The sequence below is a fragment of the Marmota marmota genome, unplaced genomic scaffold, assembly GCF_001458135.2.
Source record: "Marmota marmota marmota unplaced genomic scaffold, marMar, whole genome shotgun sequence".
Lineage (NCBI taxonomy): Eukaryota > Metazoa > Chordata > Mammalia > Rodentia > Sciuridae > Marmota > Marmota marmota.
Window position 1 is genome coordinate 4,995,125 of NW_025999862.1, and position 8,308 is coordinate 5,003,432.

At 37.5% G+C, this 8,308-nt stretch overlaps 1 non-coding gene across 1 annotated transcript; it reads right to left on the reverse strand.

Annotated features, from left to right (window-relative positions):
• Positions 1 to 289: 289 nt before the first annotated feature.
• Positions 290 to 362, reverse strand: Trnav-uac. Its single transcript has one exon. It is a non-coding gene; the product is annotated as a tRNA-Val (tRNA).
• Between the last annotated feature and the right edge of the window lie 7,946 nt (positions 363 to 8,308).

Genomic DNA, 8,308 nt, shown 5'->3' on the forward strand with positions numbered 1-8,308 from the left:
TATTCTTATAAGTACTGTACGCTAACCAATTACTAGAGTTCCCATGATCTTGTTTTTTGTACATCTCTGTATATTTGAAATAGTCAATGATTTCATTTTTAATATAACTATATATTAAAAATAATTTTTTGTTATGTTCAGAAATTGAACCCAGGACCTTGCACATTGTAGGCAAGTGTTTTATCACTCAGCTATATCCCCAGCTCACCTTAAAAAAATTAAAAAAAATATATATATACTTTTTAGTTGTAGATGGACACAATATCTTTACCTTTATTAGTTTATTTTTATGTGGTGCTGAGGATCGAACCCAGGGCCTCATGCATGTAAGGCAAGCGCTCTACCACTAAGCTACAGCCCCAGCCCTAAAAAATATTTTAAAATGACCCAATAATTATATCACAAGTTCTGATGGATGTTGTCCTTTTTTTTAAATAATATTATTAGGGCACAGTTAATGTAATTATACATATTAAACTATATGAATACAGGACAAATTGAAATAATTGTCCCTCCAGACACATTCTGTGCCTTATTTGTAACTGCAGAGGCAGAGTAGTCCCTTTGGCAGCTGGAGGCCCAGCTGGAGAGTAGAAGGAGGGAGGTGAGTGAGGGGGTGTATCAGTACTCCAGTTCCCTCATTGCAGGATCACTTTTGCCCTGGTTGTGTCCCCCGAAAAAAAATGTTTTTCCCTCTGGAACAGCCCTCTATTCAGAACTTTCTCTTTCTTGGATGTTCCTTCCCCTCCCAGGGGTGGTGACAGCTCAGCTGTCCCTTGAGGTTTCTCTGTACTTTTCCCATACATCCCTAAATAGTCTCTTTATTAAATCTGTACAGAAATGTCCTAACTAATTGTATCTTTTGTTTACTGCTGGGATCCCTGATCATGTAAGCAGTTTTTATCACTTTTATAAAAATTGTTTTTGAGGTGCTGGGGATCAAATGTAGGACCTTGTACATGCTAGGCAAACACTATACCACTGAGCTACACTCCCAGCCTGATACTGTTACTATTTTAAAAAGCAGACAGCCAGGTGCAGTGGCTTGTGCCTGTATTCCAGTTACTAGGGGGAGGTTGAGGCAAGAGGATCCTTTGAGTCCATGAGTTCAAGACCAGCTTCGGCAACATAGTGAGACTCCCCATCTCAAAACAGCAACAACAAAAGAAGGACAACATCCATCAGATCTTGTGATACTGAAGGCTAGAAAAGAATCATGACTAGAAAATGTTACAGCTTTGTGTGTGTGTGTGTGGGGGGGGTGGAATTTAGCTGTCCATATAGCCAAACCCTCCCTGTTGAAAAGAAATCCTCAAATGCTAGAGTAATAATAATAGACAATCAAAAAGAAAACTAAAAAATTGAATTGTGAGCATATAGCCTAGTCAGTAACAGGCTGGATGTTTTATAGAGACCTCTTGAGAAAAATGGTTAGAGGGTTACTTTTTTAATGAAGCTTAAAAAGCAGTGGGGGAAAACAAAGAATAATTCAGAAAGACATAGTACTTGAAGGTAGTGCTGATATATTAATACATGCTGGAAATGAGTGGCTCAGAAAGCATCAATCTGCTTGAGCAGTGGTCATTTTTCAAGTCTGGATGAACGTAAACCAAGATCAAATTGTCACAAGTAGATCTGAACGATATATTGGCTAATTTTCATAACGAAAACAGGAACAGGAAAAGCAATAGATAACAGCATGTATAAGCCTCCTTGCCTGAATTTTAAAAGTAAATTAGTTTCTAAAGTGAATGAACCCTCAAGTCAGTCTTGCAAAGGAGTTGAGATTGTGTCTTAATATACATGTGGAAGCTGAAAAAAATCTCATAGTTATACATTTCACCCCTGAAAGATTCTTCAAATGGAAACAATAATAGAGTAGGTCTCATGGACTTTCTATTAGTGCCTATAAATGACACTTTTCAATCTATAGGAAAGGCTCTGGACCTACATTTTTTGTAGCATTAGTTTTTGCTATATACCTTTCATGAGCCAGAGGCAGTGAATACTACATCCAGAGGGCATTTGAGTTACCAGAGGCTGCAGTGATGGAAATTATTACTAGAGCATCTTGAATTGTTAATAAAAACAGAAAATGTCATATATACAAGTTTTCTTAAAAACAATTTTTTCTTTTTTGGTAAATCAAAAGATTGGAAACAACTTTCATGGTCATTAGTAGGGAGTTGGTTAAATAAATTGTGGTCTATCCATTCTGACACAGTGAACTCTACCTGCCCAGGGCTTTCAAGTCAGCAAAGGCCATTTTTTAATGAGAAAACTCTTTGTATAGAAATATAGGATATATCTTTAAATAATAAAAGCAAGGTTCAGATTTGTTTTGAAATGATATATCTGTAGAGTGGTTGGTTTTTTTTTTTTTTTTTTGGTGTGTGTGTGTGTGTGTGTGCATATATAGAGAGAAACTGATACCTGGTGGCCTCCAGAAAGGACCTTGGTGGCAGGACAGGGGTAAAAAAGAACCATGGTAATTTGAACCATGATAATATGTTGCCTATTCAATAATCAAATTAAATATTTAATTTAAAAGTTGCAAATTAGAAAGGTCCCAAATAAATAAGCTTATGCTCCATCTCAAGGTCTTCTAAGACCTTCTTTTTTTTTTCCTAAAAAGAAGAACAAAGTAACCCCCAAACCACTAGTAGACAGAAAATAACTAAGATTAGGCCAAATCAATGCATTTGAGAACAAGAAAACAATACACAGGATCAATGCAATGAAGAGTTGAGTCTTTAAAAAGATAAATGAGATTGACAAACCCTTGGCCAAACTAATCAATGAGAAGACCCAAATCAAGATCAGAGATGAAAAAGGAGATATCACCACAGACACTTATGAAATCCAGAGAACTATCAGACCCAATTTTGAAAATTCATACTCCAATAAACTGGAAAATCTGAAGACACTGACAAATTTCTAGATACATATGACCTGCCCAAGTTGAATCAGGAAGATATAGAAAACATAAATAAATCAATATCAAGTAATGAAATTGAAATGGCGGGCTGGGGATGTGGCTCAAGCGGTAGCGTGCTTGCCTGGCATGTGTGCAGCCCGGGTTTGATCCTCAGCACCACATACAAACAAAGATGTTGTGTCCGCCATAAACTAAAAAATAAAATATTAAAATTCTCTCTCTCCCTCTTTAAAAAAATAAAAAAAAAGAAATTGAAATGGCAACTAAAAACCTACCAAAAAAGAAAAGCCCAGGACCAGATGGATTCTCAGCTGAGTTTTACCAGAACTTCACAGAAGAACTAACAACATTCTTAAACAAATTGTTCCATAAAATTGAAAGGGAGGGAATACTCTCAAATACATTTAATGAAGCCAGTATAACCTTGATCCAAAACCAGACAAAGATGAATTGAGGAAATAAAGCTATAGACTGATTTCCATGATGATCACAGATGAAGAATTCTTAATAAAATATAGCAAGCCACATTCAAATGATCAAGTGGGTTTCATTCCAGGGATGCAAGGTTGGTTCAACATACACAAATCAATAAATGTAATTCACCACTTAAATAGAATTAAGAACAAGGATCATGTAATGAAATCAATAGATGCAGAAAAGGCCTTTGATAAAATCCAGCACCCATTCATGTTAAAAACACTGGAGAAGCTAGTGGTCAAAGGAATTTAAACTTACCTCAATATAGTAAAGGCCATTTATGACCAACCCAAAGCCAACATCATACTAAATGGAGAAAAACTAAAAGCATTTCCTCTAAAATGAGGAAAACGGCAATGTTGTCCACTCCTTCCACTCCTGTTCAGTATAGTCCTTAAACATTAGCCAGAGAAATCACACAAGAAAAGGAAATCAAAAGGATACAAGTAGCAAAAGAAGAAGTCCAAATATCTCTGTTTGCTGATGATATGATTCTATGTCTAAAAAACCCAGAAAACCCCACCTGAAGACTTCAAGAGGGGCTGGGGATGTGGCTCAAGCGGTAGCGGCTCGCCTGGCATGCGTGCGGCCCGGGTTCGATCCTCAGCACCACATACAAACAAAGATGTTGTGCCCTCCGAAAAATAAATAAATAAATAAATAAAAGACTTCAAGAGATTATAAATGAATTTAGCAAAGTAGCAGTATACAAGATCAACACCTACAAATTAATAGCCTTTCTATATTCCAAAAGTGATTCAGCTGAGGAAGAAATAAGGAATCATTCTATTCACAATAACCTCAAAAAAACAAACCAACAAAGCCCAACAAACATCCCTCCCAAAACAAACAAAAAAACCCTTGGGAATTAAGCTAATCAAGGAGGTAAAAGAGCTTTACAATGAAAATTATAGAACACTGAAGAAATAAACTGAAGAAGACCTTAGAAAATGAAAGAACAGGGCTGGGGATGTGGCTCAAGTGGCAGTGTGCTCGCCTGGCATACGTGCAGCCCAGGTTCCATCCTCAGCACCACATACAAACAAAGATGTTGTGTCCGCCGAAAACTAAAAAATAAATATTAAAAAAAATTCTCTCTCTCTCTTAAAAAAAAAAGAAAGAAAATGGAAGAACATTCGATGTTATTGGATAGGCAAAATTAATGGCCATAACTACCCCAACCAATATAATATTCAATGAAATCCTCATAAAAATATCAATGACATTCTTCACAGAATAAAAAAAAAAATTCTTAAATTCATTTGAGAATAAGAGACCCAGTATAGCCAAAGCAATAATAAGGAAAAAAAGTGAAGCAGGAGGCACCACAATACCTGTTCTGAAATCATACTACAGAGCAATATTTACAAAAACAGCATGGTATGGGCATAAAAATTGACATGAAAACCAATGCAATAAAATAGAAGCCACAGAGACAAACCCAAATACATACAGTCATCTGACACTTGACAAAGATGCCAAAAAATATTTTGGAGAAGAGAACTTTTTAAAAAATGGTGCTGGGGCTGGGGATGTGGCTCAAACAGTAATGCGCTCACCTGCCATGTGTGGGGCGCTGGGTTCGATCCTCAGCACCACATAAAAATAAAATAAAGATGTTGTGTTCATTGAAAACTGAAAAATAAATATTAAAAATTCTCTGTCTCTCTCTCTTCTCTTTCTCTCTCTCTTTAAAAAAAATGGTGCTGGGAAAACTGGATAGCTATATGCAGAAAAATGATCCCTATTTCTCACTCTGCACAAAACTCAAATCAAAATGGATCAAAAACTTAGGAATTAGACCATAAACCTTGCAACTGCTAGAAGAACACATAGGGTCAACACTTCATCATACAGGTGCTGGCACAGACATCCTTAACAAGTTCCCCAAAGCACATGAAATAAAACCGAGAATCAATAAGTGGGATGCTATTAAACTAAAAAGCTTCTGCCCAGCAAAGGAAATGATTAAGAGCATGAAGAGAGAGCCTACAGAATGGGAGAAAATCTTGGCCAGCTACTGCACTGATAGAGGATTAGTATTCTGAATATTCAAAGAACTAAAAAAATCTTACTACCAAAAAACCCCCACAAAACAAAACAAAATCCCACCAAATAACCCAATCAATAAATGGACAAAAGAACTAAACAGAAATGCCTTAAAAGAATCAAAAGAAGAAACACAAATGGCGAAGAAATATATAAAAAAATGTTCAGCATCTCTAGAAATCAGGGAAATGCAAATCAAAATTACACTAAATTTTCAGTCATTGACAGTCAGAATGGCAATGGTCAAGACTATGAGCAATAATAAATACTGGTAAGGTTGTGGGGAAAAAGGTACATGTGTACATTATTGGTGGGACTGCAGACTAGTACAACTGCTCTGGAAAGCAGAAAGAGGAAACAAACATTTTAAGACCTAAATCCATCCAGTCTCTCTGGTGAATGGAACAGAAAAGCACAATGTACAGAAGAGAATTCTGGAAGGTTCTGAGCCATTCTGATATACTGAGATAAAATGATCTTGATTGTTGATACACTGATATGATATTGATGTGCTTTCTTGGTATATTCATGTTAATGGAAATCAGAAGATTTCATAGATGTGTATATAAACTGAGAACTAGTGAAATATTAATTAGCCACTTAACATTATACAGTGTCCCAATTAATCCTATTTTCACAATGATAACTTGGGAAGACTTTTTTTTTTTATTTTTTTAAATCATACCAGGAAGAGTCCTTTAGAGATCTGTAAAATATAGCCTGTGACCCAAATTTAGCCCATTGCCTGTTTTTGTAAACAAAGTTTTATTGGAATGCATCATTTGTTTACAGATTATCTGTTCTTGCACTAAGTAGGCACGATTCAGTAGGTGCCACAGAAACTAGATTGCCTCCAGAATGTAAAATATTTACTGCTGACCCTTTATGGAAAAATTTGGGTAACCCAAGAACCAGAGGCATATACAAAATATGTGCCATTTTTCTGTGCTCCTACACCCAAGCACACATTATTTCAAAACACATTCTGTCTCCACTGATATATGTGTCTGAACATCTAGAAGACAAGCAAATTTTAGGTGGATGCTGTCTATACTCATCTTTTTGAATGGTTTGTGGTGTCAAGTAGAATGTACTAAAGTTCCTGCACTGGACAAATGCTCCGAGAATCTTGTCTTAAATGAATATGTTTTGGAAGGAAATATATTCCCCCAAAGTCTTTGCAGACAGATGTGATGCAGGAAGTTTTATTATGGTAAAAATTAAAAGAATGACGGGGCTCTGAGATCCCCTCCAGCAGACTGGAGCTGGGCCCCATCTTAGCATCTGAGAAGCCTGCCAAGCTCAGTTACTTCTCCATCCTTATCATCAGGGAGCAGAGAGCATCAAGGGCATCAAGCTCTGGGACACATTCACTGCCACTAGAGACTTCTAAATGGCCTTGAGATACCAATAAAGCCCCAGCCTTGTTTACCAGACAAAGCAGGAAAGGTAAATCTAAGTGCATCAGGTTTACATTGTTTGCTTGATGGATGGACTGCACTTCTGGAGATTTAACCTCATGCCTTGCACTATGTTGGGCATGTGCTCTACCACTGAGTTCTTTGGACCCTGAGAGATTATTCTTAGTCCTAAGTAGGTGTGTGGGAGAGTGAGAAGGAAGTAGGAATAATTCATTTCCTGAAGCATCTGGCCTAGGAGCTTGTGTGGGCTTGACCATTCAACTTCATGCAGGTTGGGAAGGAAGTGAGACATTGGAACAAGAGCTGAGATCTCAGTTTTCTCTATCCGTGCTTCAGCTAGAACAGATCACCTGTTTTACCTGAAAATTCCAGCCTCAGAACTCCCATTTCTCTAACCTCCTCAGGAGCAGAGACTTAGGTAATGTCATTAATTGTTTGCACTCTAGTATTCAGAGAGGATCTGAGACCAGATATACTCAGGGACAATTAGGGACAATTGGACACATCTGGGAACAAGACAGATGTTTTGTTCCCAGAGAATCTCCTCCAGAGGGAACTTGAAACACAAGCTGTACATATGTCATAGACCAGCCTTGTCTCTCATTTCCTTTTTCCACAGCCTTACTACACAACAAGATCTCCACTAATGAAACCTCCAGAGATTAAGCTCCCTTTCAGTGAACATGTTAAAATAGTGGCCTCATAAATCATGCTAAACCAAGCTGGGATATTTCAGGTGGTTCTGGTGCAACAGTCCTGCTGATCTATGCAATCAGGGCACATATATGTTCAGGCACAGTTTTGCTTCATCCCTCAATGTTTAAGGAAATAGAGCAGTCTCCCTCATTGGAGACTTTACCTCCCTCCTCTTTAGGTTTTCCAATACCTCTTGATCTCTGACTCTCACAATTACAAAATTCATTCAACAAAATTATTTACTGAGGGTCTACTAAATATCAGATAATAGAATTTATAGGTTACCTACACCCCATGCACACATGGAGGAAAAGCAAGAGTCATATTAATGTATAATGAAGTATGATGAACGTTTTTCAGATGAAGAATAAAATGTTGTGAAATCACATCATAAGGGGGGGCCTGACCAATTTGATAAGGAGGATAACATTGGAACATGTATAAAATTTCTAAGGTGGAAAAGAATTTGGTGTCTTCAAGGAACTAAAAGAAGGATTGGCAGTGGTGGTGCACACCTGCAATCCCAGTGATTCAGGAGGCTGAGGCATAAGGATTCCTAGTTCTAGGCAACTTAGTAAGACCCTGAGTCAAAATATAAGGGCTGAGGGTGTAGCTTGGTGGGAGAGGGCCTCTGGGTTAAATCTTCAGTACAGGGGTTTGGAGGGGAAAGGAACTAAATATGACTAGAGAATGACAAGGAGAGCCCCAGCAAGGGTGCCATGAAAGC